Below are 14,496 nucleotides of genomic sequence, written 5' to 3' on the forward strand. Positions count from 1 at the left end.
CTAGAGTTCTCTGCAGAAATCTGCAGTTTGGTGTCACTGTTTTGTGGAGGGGGCTCAGACCTGTGCACTCGGTATTTTCGTAACGACTTGCTCAAATCCTTCCCGTGGAACAGAGACTGCCAGTTGCATGAGTGTTCTTGTAGTAAGGAACTGAACCCTGGGTTAAAACTGTGAATGCCATGTCAGTTCACGCTCCAAGTAATACACATGTTGTAAGAAGGAACTTCAGTGTCTCCGTTTGACCTAATCACCCTGCCAGGTCACAGGTTTCCTTATGTGAATGGGAAAAGAGAAAAACCTGTAAAGCCACGCTAGCCTGGTATTCTCCTCACTTCGTTGGTAAGTGGGAATGAAGCTATGTTTCTGAGAAGATGTTTTAGTTCCAAAGTTGCCAGCTTTATTCATTTTCCTGCTTTGGTCATGCCTGTTGTCCCCTCTTGCTTGTATGGTTTGCTTTTGTTCTTCATCTCTGCACTCCAAAAGCAGTACAAAAGGTACTTTTTTAATCTGCAAGAAGACTTGGATAACAAGTCTCTTCTGAGAGAGACTGTATTTTATCTAAGTTAAAATACCGGTCCTGTTGAACTACTAAATAATAACTTTGTTAATGCAATCTTCATTTTTGGTTAAAAAGAGATTGTGGAAGATGTTAGTTTCCTCCTTTAGTTCTCGTATCCACATGACTCTTGTTTGAATTGGTGACTTGTAGCATAATGCACAGAGATCAGAATACTGTGGTGTGCAAAAAAGGTATTACATCCTTCTCCACTTAGTGCCCAGTGAGCTTTAAGGACAATCTTATTGGAAAGCTGGAGGAAAAAGAAAAGCATCTCCAATTATATTGTATTCCTTTCATGTTCATGATTCATTTCTCACTATAACCAATTGCAAGACTCCTACTGATATTAATAGGAGTTAAGCTTGCATGTGATTGTTCCAGTTTAGCTTCAGTTAATTTATGAGTGATATAAAACTTCAAAGTGAGGATTTATGCATATTAAAATAATTTCAGTATCAAATTCACTTAAGATCTTAATATGTTTGTAGCCACGTCAGTGCTAATGCTTTTCTTCAAAATTCTTATTCCAGTGTGCTCTTGTTCTAATTAATGTATGAAAATGCTGTATTCTCAGCATGCCTAAACATACTTTGGATGCTATAATTGTTCTAAGTTGCCATTTAAATCTAGGTGCTTAGAAGATGGAGAAAATACCCCTATGTTTCCTGGAAAAGCAAACCTTTTGCTGGATTAGAGGTACAGGATGTAACTGAACACTAGCAAGAGGTATGAAATGCTTCCAGACCATTCAGCCTCTGGAAGAGATGCTCAGGGACATGTGCTGTAAATCTAGGGCCCCCCTTTGGTAGGTTGCATAATTTTAAGATATCTGATGCCTTCTAATAGGTGGCCGGAGAGGAATGTATGAAGCTGTTAATTTCAAGAAAGGCATGATGGGTGGCTGTGTGAAGAGCTCAGATCCTTCTATAGCTTTTTCATTGTCCCACTGTACCTGTTCGGCTTTTAGAAAATGGTTGAATAAAAATTATGTATTTATGAGGAAAAAGCTTTCCCCTAAAATTGGTTTGTTAAACAGGCAGTAAATATGCAAACAGTGCATTTTAGGATCAGAGCAATATGAATCCTTGATGTCACCAGCTCATATGACATGAGGACATTGCTTGCCAAAGGTCACTGGCTGCACGTTAAGTCTCATTTGCTGCTTCCATGCATGTGGTTATTCCTGCCTTCCACCTGCAGAAGCAGGACCAGGGATGCTGTTGCTGTTCGGTGATAGATAAAGTGCACCTTGAATGGTGGTCTTGGGTGGGAAGCCATTGGACCCTTCTGGTTCTGGTGGCTAGTCTGATTCTGTGATGGCCTCTGAGTAATGTATCTTATCCTGCTTGGTGATGTTTGGGGAGGGGGAGAATGGACAGGACTGAATTCTTTCTACCTTTTTTTTAATGTTTCCATAAACTAAAGGTAGACCCTTGGCAATTTTGGTGACTGCTTTCATTGCCTGTCTCACCTCAGTATATGGGGGTTGTTTTGCTTGGTTGGGTTCCTCCTGCCATCCCAAGTTTTTCAGCCAAAGTTGGTTTCTTTTGTCTTGAGCTGTTTTGCAAACATTCAGTGCACCACTGCTCAACAAAGTCTTCTGTCACACTGAAATGAATTATTTGCTTATGTGTCTTGTTAAATTACAGTTTTGAATGTTTGAACGTGAGTCACAGCTGATGGATGCATTTTGCTGGTAGCTGTGGGGAAGGAGCAGATGCAGTGAAGGCTTGTTCTGCCATTCTCCCCACCTTGGGCAGTGGGCACTGGCATCTCCTGCCTGGTGATACTGACCTTGCCAGCAGTCCCAGCTCTGGTAAGCCTCAAAGCAGGAAGAATCATGAAGGCTGAGTAACTCTGCCAGGACAGTCCTTCTGTCCCACTTATCAGGATGTTTCTTGGATATTCTTGGATATTCTTTTTTTCTAAGTAGATGAAGAGATTTTTATTGCTTTTGAGAGGCTGTGTTGTGTAATTTTTGTTGGACTCAGATTGATGTGGAGAATCTCTTTTGAGAATAAGCTTTCAGCAGTGAACATCCATGATGATTCTGAATACCTTTTCAATTTGAAAATATTTTTCCCACCTGTCTTCTGCCACAGGGTGTATAATCACTCACACTCCAGGCTTTCACAAGAGCCTTGCTCGTGAGTGGCCTACACAAACGTGAAGTATACAAAATTCAGTATCGCTCTGGGTAGTACAGCAAGACAGAAAGAACAAGTCATCATGGCTGTCGCCAAAATAGTGGTCAGAAAGGACATTATTAGAAGGACCAGAAACTTTGCTCTTCATTTGGTCTAGTTGATGCAGAATTCAAGCAAAAGCAAGCTGAAAAAAACAATTTAAGTACTGATTTTTATTTACTTATAAAATTCTTCCAAAGTGTTACTTCCAGCAGTTCTAGAAATAATACATTTACTTCTAGAAATTATTTGAAATCTGGCATGAGTCTTCCTACAGTAAAATTCTGTTGTTGAGTATTCAGTGAAAAAACCTGAAGTGAGATACTTAATGAAGAAATTGTATGCATTTAGTAGGCATAAAGGTAGGCTCTATCATCATGTTTATCGAAAGACTCCTGCGTATGTGATGGTCATTCTTAAATGGCTTCGGAGGCATCCAAGAGGGTGTATATAGGTCTTAGAGGTTTTGAGAAGAGTGTGAATCACATGGAGGACAGTGACTCCTACGCAAGAGACCAGTATTTTGTACTGTTATCAGCAGTAATAAAAAAAACCCAACCTGTAGTCTTTCCATACCATCTGTCTTGGATCAAGTTGGAGAAGTGAATGGAATTTAGATTTTGGTATTCCATTTTTTAACCTGGAATTGTTTCCTACCTTTGTCTGTAACCAGCAGTGCATATTGGATTTTTTTTTCAGAATGCTAGGGCAGTCTTGAGTCCTAAAATTTAAGACTGTAAGTTATTTAAATTTGTGTTTCCTTAGATGTGATAATGAAGTAGAGTTTACAATGAATATGTAGGGTGGATTTATTTTCTGCATCTTAATTATGAAATGTTCTGATTTTAGTTTGAGTATAGAGCTCAGAGATCATAACATACAAAGTGGGTGGGGAGAAGAGAAAATTAAAAAAAGAAGTCACCAGAGCACTAACATTCCTTTGCAAGTCCAGGCTCTGAATAGCTGGACACTTTCCACTGCACAGTGATAGGCTGAGAGCAAATGATAGACTGTTGCAGGGAGTACATTTGAAGGGCTAAGTTTTCTTCATTGGTTTTTCAGAGCTATTTGATAACAAACTTTATTCATTGTTTAGTTGTGTGTGTAACTTCTGGATCTCCAGATGTCCAAGTAAGAAAAAACATGTTGTGGCCTAACTCAGACTTTGTGTTGTTATGATTAGCAGTTGCAGTGCAGCTTTCACCAGCAAAACTCAAGAGGACTGTTAAAATACAGCACCAAGAAATTTAGACAAAGTTCATAGTGGCAACAAGTACACTAGCATTTTTCTCTCTGGGGCTTTAATAAGGAAGTTTCATGTGGATTTATATTTAGTCTTTAATGTCTGCAATGCATTTGACAATCGAATGGTAAGGAGAATTTGCTTAAAATGAGGGTCTTCATTTTGGAGCCAGAGTATTTGTCCTGAATAGCTTCCTATTTTCTCTGGACAACTGCTTTTTGTCATGGGCTGCCTAAAAAAAAAAAAAAAAAAAAAAAGGCTGATAATCTGCTTGTGGCCTTCTCACACAGGTCCCCAACAGAGATGTCAACTGCCTTTTTATTTGTATAGATGGGTGTGTGTATTAAATAAATATTTATACACATGTATTCTTTAAGTAAATATTTATGTATAACACCATCTATAGTAATATATTCACTGTTTTACATACATATATAAGTGTGTGTATATATATATATATAAACCCCACACCTGGAATTGTATAAACAAATTATGTAAAAGTGATGTTTAAAGTCAAGTAAACTAAAACAGTGGTGTGTGTGTGTGTATATATATATGTAATTCCAAAATGGAAAATTAAATTTGAAATTGTTATATGTTCTCATGAGCTTTATTAGCTTGCAATAAAGATCTTTGTGTCTTAGCTATAAACAGCTGGTATGAATTTATTAAACAATGTGCAACTCCTCTAAAATGTGTTTCTTGTTTTCTGAGGGTTTTTTATTGGCCTTTTTTCTGCAGTATTTTATACTTTGGGGTTTTAGCCAATAAGTGTCTGGCTTAAAATAAATGTCTGCTATAATATTCCCTTGACGTAAAAAAGGCAAGATATCCACTAGGATTTACTAATGTCTGTTTTATTTCTTTGTGCTAGAAATTTGTGTCGGACTAATCCTGGGGAGTTCTCTCTCCATTGCATTAAATAAAGGCACGTACATATAGGACTGTTATTTTGTTGATCTGGAGTAGGTCTCTGAACCATCAAGCGTATTGGTTGTAATTGTTTTAATTGTTACTTTCCGTGCACATCAGAGCATGCTTATTTATCTTAAATGAGTTGTCTTCTTTCACATCTTTACAGTTGCCTTCTTCTTTCACATTACCGAAGGAACGTGTCATAAATGTTAGTGCCTTTATACTTAAACTGTGAACCCTCTATTGATGTAGCATGGTTGTGTTGGAGAAGCTTCTGCACCTTGATGCATTTCTTCTGCACTTGATCCTTGGGTGCTGAGCTGCATGCTCAAAGGAGAGCTGGCAGAAGTGTAGCTCTGAGTCCCCAGCCTTTTCAGCTGCTGCTTATAATGCTAACAGAATTTGCTCACCTTTTTTTTTTTTTTTTTTAATTTAAAAAAATGTGACACCTAAACATGGCAAAAGTTTATGTGGGGAGTGGATGTGGTGGCTCTCATTGCTGTGCTTGGGTTTCACCTTGAAAGTGAACTTCTACAGTTTTTGCAGAGTGCCAGTTTGGGATGGTGTTCAGGTGAGCTGTGCTCCCTGGACAGATAATTTATGCCAATAAACAGTACATGCAGTGCCTGAACTTGCCTCCATTTTCCTCTTTACTTATGTGGTGCAGCTTATCATTATCTCAATTCTTTGAAGCAACGGGGTTGTTTCCTACATGTTCATGCATGCCAGGTTTGTTTCTGGATAGGAGAAAGTGAAATGACGACTGGTGTGTCATGAGAGATTTAATTTGTAGTAGCTTTTTCTTGCCACTGGCTGGTAGCTTTTGTCAGATGAGTTTTTGGTTCACGCTTCCCCACTTAACTCTCTCTTGGCTTTGCCTTTCACGTGTGGGACTGCTTCATTAATTGCATTGCCTTCTCACTGCTGCCTTGTACGAGGCTCTTCTTTCCTGTGAGAGTGACTCCAAGGCAAAAAAAAAAAAAAAATCAGAATACCTTTAAATGACACAGTATAACATATTATTCTATTTGTATTCCCAAATTGGATGTTCTGGAAAGCATGGGGTGATTGCATCATGTTTCATGCAGGAAACATATATCCCATTAAGATGGACTAAATCATAGACCATGAAAATCTTATGAGAACAAGATGACACATACTGGGCTACTAAGGTTATTAAGGGAATGGATGTTCAGTTAGTTGAACTAATTTTATCATCTGTAAATGAATAAAAATAATCCTGTCCGAGAAGGGAGGAAGTATGTTCTGCGGACATCTTCATATGTATGGCCTTTACAGTATGGAAGTGAATTTCTTCTTTGGAAGAAGCTGAGCTTGGTCCCTTTTGCCACTTCATACTTAAGCTCCATTAGAGAAAACTAACTCTGCTTTGTTTTGGATTTGTTCAAGGAGGCCCAGGCAATAAAACTTTCCAAATTGTATATTCCAAATGAAACTTCTGTTCTGACACAAATCACAGGGTTCCTAAGGTGATGCATAGTCAGCAGTCCAAAGTCATTGCATGCTTTGGTTGTGGAGTTAATTTGTGTTGGCCATCCAAAAAAGAACTAACCACACAACTGGAGGGGAGACTCTACAGATTGCAGCTCCCCAAAGCTAAAGCAGCCGTACAAAGTTTACATTGAGTTTCTAGCTACATTTTCATTCCGTTTCCTCTTTCTGTCTCTCTGAGAAATTAAGTAGGCAGTAATTTTTACCCACTGGCATATAGTCTCCCAGGGAGAAACCTGGATTAGTTCTGTAAACTCTGAACAGAAGAATAATCTTCAGAGAGAAGACAGCCGGTTAAAATAAATAGGGCTCTAAAGGCACGCTGGCAGCATGAGAACACGAATGAGCTCCTTGAGAGAAGGCTTAGTTAAAGCTACTAATTTAGGGTCTTAAATATCTGCAGACATTCTGGCACTTGACTGTAAATCATTTTCTATCACTTAAGTATTTGGAAAGCATATATTTTTTTGGAATTGCCCACTTCTGCTTGCAAATACGATTTCAGCCATGATGTCTGAATTATTTTGCCTTAGTCCTTTTGACAACTTGTTTTTTGACATTATTTCTTCTCCAAATCAGAACATTAGTTGTCTCCTGTTACTCAGGAAGTATTGCCCATCCCATCTCCATGACAATCTTTCCACCTCTTTGTTCTCTTCAATGATTCAAGTGACTTGGAAAAGCAAGGCTAGATGCTTAGTCTTGTTAGATGCCAACGGAGCTACACTTGCACAGAGTAGTTTCTTTATTCCTCATGCAAGGTGAGGGTGAATTTTGACTCATTCCTTTGAATTCTGGTGGGTGTTTCCACATTTTAACTTGTATGTCAGTGTCAATGTTTAAGCTACATGTAAAATACATTAATTGTATCAGAATTTATTGCTGTATGTATAGTTAGCTACTTTTCTTTCACACTGGCAAGTCCAAAAGCAGGGATCATGCTTTCTAATAACTGCTACTGAACTTGTAATGATGAGGTAGTGGTGTTATGTGAAAAATTAAAGCTGAAGGCACCTTTTGTGAAGTTGTTTCTGCCTCCTTACATCCTTCCAGTGGTTGGGCTGTTGCAAGGAAAGGGGGAGCGGTAGCAAAGGTGAAACCTGCTTGTGGAAGAGCAGAGCTGCAGGGAAACCATGATCAGTCAAGCCATGACAAGTGAGAGATGGCACCAGCTAACAGCCCTTCTGGCTTAAGCATGTGGAAACTGTTCCTGCTTATTAACAACCTGTTCTGGGGTGAGCAAAGGAAGCTGAGGGCTGCTGCTTCTTCTTCTGCTTCACTCGCCTGGCATTCAAGTTGATCTGTTTAGTGTTAGTTGATTGAAAAATAAAGGAGTGTGTATCCAAAAGGCCTATGCATTGTGCAGTTATCCTATTTTGTAAACTTAATTTATATTTTTGGACCCTTTTCTGCATCAACCCAATTGTGTGTAAGAGTAATTTATGCTGTGTGATGCCTCTTCTGTTTTTAGCAGCTAACATCCTCTCATGCTCCTCTGTAGGTGCGTAGCTCCACATTTGGTGCATGCAAGGATGGATAAATTGAGTGATGTGTAAGTGTATGCAGTGGTTTGTTTAAAGTGCAAAAGCAAGTTGTTAGGGTTTTTTTTGGTGTTTTTTTTTTTTTTTTTTGTGGAGGACATTAGATAAATATTGAAGGTTGAAATGCAGTAAGAGAAAAAAATTAAGAAGAAAAGAGGAAGGCTTGAAACAATTTGTCTTTTTCCTAAAATGTGAACTCACAGGCGTTCTCCACCATGTTTGTGTAGAGGGAAAACTCAAACTTTATGTTAGTCTGTTTGACATAATTTCTGAATGTGGGACTACAGCGATACACAGCTCAATCACATTAAAATGTACGTTGTTGTCAGGGTACTGCTGAGGGTAAGTAGCAGACCTGAGAATGAAATGTGAGAGATGCTTTTGGGGGTTCTTTGCTGGCAAAATGGCTGAATGCTTGTGGACTCTTCCCATCCGTTTCCTGTGGGCAGTGATGAGTTGAAGGGCTCGTTTGGGTCTGCTTTAGCCAAGCCACTGCTGCACCACAGCAAAGGGAGCTTCTGTGAATGGAGGGAAAGGGGTGAAGGGACCTGGGAAGACAGGCCAGGAGGCATGGGTAGCCCTCTCGACAGGACTGGAGTGGTATCTGCCACCTATTGAGTGCCCACAGCCAGACCAAGAAGTGTGGTTGGTACTTTGCCTTATACTTTTTTTCCTTACACGTTATCTTTAATGGTTATTGGTGTGCTGTGAAACACCTTAGGTTACAGCTTTATAAATCAGTCTGGAAGCACCTTTAAAGTTACAGGAAGAAAAAGGAGGGAAATGAAAATATATAGGAGCAAGCAGGAGTACAGCCTTGTGGAGCGAGGTGTGGGCAGGGTTTCCTGGCAGTGATACGTAGCAAAATACTCTGGTAATCAAAAGGATGTTTTGACCTAAGCTAATTTTGATCGCTGCTTTGTTTGGGGAAAATCTTTAGCTTATTGGCAGGACTGTCTCATAACTCCTTTTATAGCTGGTTGTGTCAGTGGTTTCCACTGCAAACCCTGCATTAGGGTTCTTATAACTCAGCTGTATACATTTGATCTGGACTTTAAAATTGGCACGTACATTCTTGATTTGGAAGCAAGTATCAAGGCTGGCTGGCTAATCTGTTGGCTATGTGAGTAATATTGCTGTAGTAAAGGCTGTGAGGAATATGATACAGCTCTCGGTTTCCACTGAGCGCAGAGGAAGCTTATTTGCCACAAAGAGCAGGTGCTCTCATGGCTCTCTTGTTTTCGTGCAGAAGTGGTAAGCTGGACCCTAAGTGTCCCAAACCTGTCAGGAGTCCAGAGTGTAAGTTGGGTTTTTGTGGAGGTGAGGAAGGGCTTTGATGAGGAAGGAGGTGAGGAATGAGCTGATCCATTAGGCCAGTGCAGCTATGGAGCATAAGCATCCCCCCCCCACTCCCTTGTGTTTTGGGGCAAGTTTGTGTTCGACAAATACACTGTAAGGGTGGCTTCTCTTGCAGCGATTCACCAAGGGGGTGCTTTCCAGTGTATTTTGAGCTCTGTGTAATTTTGAGATCATGCTGTTAAAATACTGGCTATTGGCACAAGGTAGTACTTTGATCAGGTGAAACGAGGCCAGGGATAAACAAGGTAGTAACGGGTAATGAGTGTAAAGATTAGCATAACGTGTATTATAGGAGGGAGATAAAGCTGCTGTGGTTTGAAAGTCTGTGTGAAAAGGCAGAGTGTTATTTGATAGAGAGGTTGCCTGATTGCTTATTTTCTGATTCTTCAAAGTTCTCTTGTAATGTTCTTTCTATATGTGGGTGTGTTGTGGTTTGGTTTTTTACTTATTTTAAATACTTTATTATAGGGAAGGATGTAGACTTAAAGAGAAGCAAGAATGGTAATGATAGAAAGATCATTGTGTGGTTGACTTCTGCTTTGATTATGTATGTCTTTAAACTGAATTACTGTAGCCAACTGTGTATCAGAAATGCTCGAGGGGTAAAAATCAAGTTGGAGGGATGTCAGATAGCCCAGGGAGTTTTAAATTGGGAGCAATGAATTACATTGAGATAAAGTTGCAGATGACATTGAAGGATGTTTGTGTGATGGGGAGAACATTATTTACTGTCAGACTATGAAATAGTTTCTTTGGGAAAGTGATTGTGATGCATTATCACACGAGCTGGTTGCAGCTAGGACTGATTCAAGGCAGGCAGCGTGGAAAAGATAAAAGGCAGCTTCCATCTCTAGTCAAATAGACCTTTGTCTTATGAGTAACTGCAATTTAAGTATTTCATTTATAACTGGATAAAAGCTAAACAATGACACTTGAAAGAAGAGATGCTTCCCAGTTTTCTTCTTAGTCATGTGAGGAAAAATAGATGGTTATGTTAATGAGAAATTAAGCAAGCTTCAAATTACATTGATTCAGAGATAGATGCACATGTATGTGCACACATGCAATTTTCCTGGAAAGGATCATTCAAAATATCTCATTAAAGCCTGAGAATAAAAGTAAAAAAGCTATTTTTCTCGCTATTTTTTTTGTTAAGTGTTGGTTACTGCAAAACAAAATAATAGGCTGGCTAAAATTTAGCTCAAGAAAACAGTTGTATTCCAGTGTGTTTTGGTCTGTTTGCTTTTGAAAACCTGAGTTGTAGAACTATGCTGAAATTTCTTTTTATACTGTTGGTTCTGAAGTTCATCCTGGATCAAGAACTGCATTACTTTTGATTTATCTCCGTTGGAATGTATTTTAGGACAATATTTGCAGTTTTGGAATTCTGATGTTTAGAACAACAAGAACAGTAAATTTTTTTTTTTTTGGTCAAACAAAACTGAAATCTAATATTAGATGGATGATTTTATTTATGTTTATTAGAAAGTGTCCTGAGCATCTCTGGATGACATTGGCTGGCTTTTGGCCATGAAGCTGATTGCTGCTGAGCGGCCAAAAAGAGGTTTTGTGCTGGGGACTGTGGGAGTGATTGGCCTCAGCAGGTGCCTGATCACAAAATGTGTCCCCTCCTTGCCTCCCCCTCTGTCTCCAGATGAGCTTCTCAGAGTACAGAGACATGGAATTTAGTAGGAGGAAACACTTCTGGTTTGTCAATTTTGTAGCTTTGAAGTCTGCTGTGTAACATAAAAAAGTCGTCGTCCCCACTCCCCCCCCCCCCTTTTTTTTTTTTGTAACTGTAATTCATGCTTGGTTTTAAAAACTTGCCTCATACTGTAAATAGAGAATTAAAATAGATCCATTAGGATATGAAGAATATTTGTGGTGCTTAGAAGTTAGTTTGACTCATAGGTAGCCAGTTTTTTAATGCTATATTATTCTGTGTATACATCTTGTTGCTTTGATAACATTTGTTTGCACGTGTATGTTTAATAAAGGTATGTTTTCAAGATACTCTTTTTTCCTAGTAGGAATCGAGCATTAGGGGTTGTTTTGCTGTTGCCATCAGTTAACTAGTCTTTTGGTATTTAAGCATAAGTAATGCTGTAGTTCACTGGTGTCAGATGCCAGATAATTTTACTAAGCTAAGATTAAATTTGCAGTTAAAGAACAAAATCACTCATACAGGACAAAAAAAAAAAAAGCTGTACAAAAGTAGTAATGATACCATTTCAAAATTTCTTATGTATCAGCATCTACATATTTTTATATCTTCTGCATTTGTTGGATTTTTCAAAGTCTAGGTGAAAAAAATTAAATAACTGGAGTCAGTTTCCATTGTGGCAAGAAATATGGGGAATGTTCATTTTGGTTCCAATATGTACTCAGTTTTGCATATGTAATCCCTAGTATGTATATGAATTTATTGTTTGTAATGATATTCACAGTTACAGAGTCAAAACTGAGGCTCCTGGGGTATGTCTGCAGTTTGGAAAAGATCATTAATTATTTTAAGTGTTCTAATTTCTCCTGCTGTGTTCAGGGAAGATGTTTGTTTATTTGTATATACCTGTTCTGGTGATCATACTCCTCTTGCAACTGTGGTAAAACTCTGCCCTTGTAGCTTCAGTCCCACTTCATTATCAGTGCTTCACAAGCCAAGGATGCTGGCTGGTACTCTAAGGGAAGACTTGTGCTCTGGCTGAGATTTCCTAGAAGTATCAACCTGACCTCTCTTGGTTAGTCAGACCTCTTATCCAAAATCAGTAGGTGTTACTTGGAAGTCTTATGCACTGTATCTAGATAAGGAGATTACTGCTCTGGCATCCCTCTGCGAGTGCAGTTCTTCACACTCTTGTCCAGTAACTTGTTTGTTCAGATGTGTCTGTGACAGCCTGACCTATAAGGCAGATTCAGTCCCCTGCCTGCATGGCAGGTCTCGTGGACATAGCTGGGGGTTCATCATGCTTCTCAGGACCTGTCTGCTTTTTCCCTTATCTCTAGGGTGCACTTTCCAGCCATATTTTTAAGGGATTTCCAGTCTGGGGTATTGCTGAAATGATTTTACAGCTGCCTTTCATGTGTGCTTGCAAAGAGTTTCATCCCCAGTAGGCCAGGGTGAACCCTTGAAAATCAGGTGATTAGTTGTGGGTGGCTGTGTGTTGGCCACCAGAATCAAACAAAAAAGTTTGTTGTTGTTTATTTGTTTTATTTTACACTTCTGTCGATCGTAAGGCCCCCCACCCCTCCATGAAAATAGTTACCCTGAAGCCTGCTTTTGAAGTCTTACTGCTGAATGTGTGTAGGTTGCTTTTTTCTTTTTTTGTCACAAGTTATAGTGTGAGCATCATGTGTATTTACGTATGTTTGGGGAAAGCTAGATTTTATTTACTTGGGGAGTCCAGTCACAAAGCACAGTGATCCATTTGACCTTTTGCTTTTAGCGCCCTTACGTTCCTTTCCCTTTTCCAGACCTTGCTGACAAATGTCAGCATGCTGTAACATATCAGTTTAGGGATCTGTTTATGGCAGGTTCCACCCCTCACCCAAAGGTTTGAGGAGCTTCCCTATAAATAGCTATGTTGGTCATAGCTTTCTGTATGCTTGCGCAGTTCCCTGATCTGAGTTTTATAATAACCGGGTCTCTTAGCTCAGAATTTGGGTATAATACCAAATTTTGGAGGTATTTTGTCTTTGTTGTTGAAACCTTTTGTAAAAGGATGCATTATACATGTTGTAATTCTTAGAAATTTAGCAAGTCAGAAAGTTTTTTTCTGAAATCAGTGCATCTCCTTTTTCCATCATCTTCTCTTCCTTGCATGGGACTTGCCCTGCTAACTTTCCCTTGTTAGCACCCTTCAGTTTCAACTCTGGGTAAAACTGCTATATTGACCCATAATGCTGAGGGACTGGTCACTATTTTGAATCTGAAGAGATGACAAGTCTTCCTACATCTCGGGCCTCCCCGTTCACCAGAAAAATGTATTTGTTAGCATAGGATTAACACCAAATGGAAGGATTTTTCTGGTTTTGTTTGATTTTTTGGCTATTGTTTTTAGTTGCTAAAGATTGCTACTGCAAATGTCTGTGGGGGACAGACTGATGTTGAAAAATGCCAGCTATGATCCACTGAATGTGAAACTTCCTGCTTTCAGTCTATATGCTGTCAAATGATACATTTTTGGAGTACTGCGTTTGCGTTTGTCTTGCAGCATTAGGCAGTACTTTTTCCTCAAAGTGTCTTTAGATGCCATCCAATACACGTGTCACAGCTGTCATGTATTATGGTCTCTGAGATTTTAGGAAAGCCTTAACCAAATCAGGTAGGCTGATGGGACACTTTCCACAGGTTTACCAACAAGTGAGTGTTCATATACAAATGCAAAGTCTGAGTCACTAGTATTTCATATATTATTACCCCTTTGCCATGGACAGTTTTCAAGACCTAGCCTCACTTCTCCTCTTGGCAAAGTGAATGATGTGGAGACTGCTGACTCTACTTTGTGGTTGGTCATTGTCAAAAGGAACCACAAGGAACCAAAACTTCTTGGTCGCTACTGAATGAACTAAAATAGAGGCAGTTAAAAACCAACAGAGATGAAAGCCTTTTTTATGCCTCCCTTGGAGAAGTCACTTTCTAGAGCACAATTGTGGCCCAAGGTGAACTCCACTTTTGGAAATAAAGGTGAAGTAATTCTGCTGTTTGCAGCATCTCCCTAAAAATGTATCAGTTTCTTCAAGGAACAGACTCATGCTTGCAGGCAGAGGAGAGTTGAGAGATTTTTGTATGCACAGCACAAGCAGTTACAACTTCTCAGCTGTGATAGGAAATACATCTGGAAACAGAGAGGGAATTTGCACCATCCAGGACAGCTCTTTGCAGCCAGCTATAAAATGATTAGCAGATTGAGAACCAGGGATATAAATCAGTGTGTAGATCTTACCATGTGTTGCTTTATTTCTATTTCTGTTCTTGGGAATGAAGCTAGTTGAAATTCAGTGGCATCAGATGAAAAGATTAATTTATTGTTCAATCAGGGTCAATAATGTGAACTTTACAAAGGTTTCTGCTGCAAGACTATTTCATTCAAGTCGACCAAAGACAGCTGAGCTGAACTTTGGCAGTGACCTTGATCAAAGAGGCAGACTGCTCAAGAGACCTTTCTTATTCTGGTCACTGCG

General features: G+C 39.3%; 1 protein-coding gene across 18 annotated transcripts in view; it reads left to right on the top strand.

Moving 5' to 3' along the window:
• PDLIM5 (PDZ and LIM domain 5) overlaps positions 1-14,496 on the top strand; it is a 131,225-nt gene that overhangs the window by 26,396 nt on the left and 90,333 nt on the right. The gene's annotated exons all lie outside the window — the stretch shown is intronic.

Source organism: Strix aluco, chromosome 4, assembly GCF_031877795.1.
Source record: "Strix aluco isolate bStrAlu1 chromosome 4, bStrAlu1.hap1, whole genome shotgun sequence".
NCBI lineage: Eukaryota > Metazoa > Chordata > Aves > Strigiformes > Strigidae > Strix > Strix aluco.